This window comes from Saccopteryx leptura, chromosome X (assembly GCF_036850995.1).
Source record: "Saccopteryx leptura isolate mSacLep1 chromosome X, mSacLep1_pri_phased_curated, whole genome shotgun sequence".
NCBI lineage: Eukaryota > Metazoa > Chordata > Mammalia > Chiroptera > Emballonuridae > Saccopteryx > Saccopteryx leptura.
This window is the reverse complement of record NC_089516.1, coordinates 80,779,205-80,780,196: the sequence shown is the minus strand read 5'-3', so window position 1 is coordinate 80,780,196 and position 992 is coordinate 80,779,205. Positions and strand designations below refer to the sequence as shown.

The 992-nt window shown below is 38.6% G+C and overlaps 1 non-coding gene across 1 annotated transcript; it reads right to left on the bottom strand.

Moving 5' to 3' along the window:
• Positions 1-599: 599 nt before the first annotated feature.
• LOC136386585 (U6 spliceosomal RNA) lies at positions 600-708 on the bottom strand. The gene has a single exon (XR_010747955.1). It is a non-coding gene; the product is annotated as a U6 spliceosomal RNA (small nuclear RNA).
• Between the last annotated feature and the right edge of the window lie 284 nt (positions 709-992).

Here is a 992-nt window from a genome sequence, read left to right as displayed (position 1 = left end):
ACAGTCCTGAAGTCAGAATCATCAAGCTGGGCCTTGGGAGGGGGGAGAAGAAACCCAGTAAATCTCTTCCCCCAAAAGTGGGAGGTCCGCCTGAAGCCGGTGCTAGCTGAGGAAGAGGGTTTAACTCTAAATCAAGTTCAGAGTTCTTTATCATTTGGAGCTGGGGGTTGTAATCACTAAATTGAGGCTTAATTTGTGGGAGTTTTATATTTATTTATTTTTTAAATTTTTTTTATTCATTTTTAGAGAGGAGAGAGAGAGGGAGAGAGAGGAGAGAGAGACAGAGAGAAGGGGGGGAGGAGCTGGAAGCATCAACTCCCATATGTGCCCTGACCAGGCAAGCCCAGGGTTTCGAACCGGCGACCTCAGCATTTCCAGGTCGACGCTTTATCCATTGCGCCACCACAGGTCAGGCTGGGAGTTTTTTATTTCTGAATTTTATTTCCTACTTATTTCTAAAAATAAATGCCTAATTTATTTCAGTTCCTTAAAAAAAAAAATTTTAGAGAATTAAATTTAACAGTGACACTGATCGATACGAGTACATAGATTTTGGGTAAACGTTTCTATAGCATTTGAACTGCTGATTGTGTTGTATTAAAAATATGGAACACACTTCACGAATTTGTGTGTCATCCTTGTGCAGGGGCCATGCTCATCTTCTCTGTATTTTTCCAATTTTAGTATCTGTCCTGCTGAAGCGAGCACTCAATTTGTGGTTTAAAGAGAATGTAGGGCTTTAAAGGTACAGTATTAGACAAAAGTCAGGTTGCACTTTGATTGTATTTCACTGGTAGTTGTTCAGTATGTTGACTGCATCTGCGTGGTATGGTATTTGTGATATGCACATCCTGTGGGTGAATACTACTACTGATTTTGCATTAATTTTGCTAAACCATTTTCTTTCCATTAGTACTATTTGCCTATATGTTGAATATAAAATGTACACTATGTATATTTTCCATTCCTTTATTTAAACATTTCTGGATAAT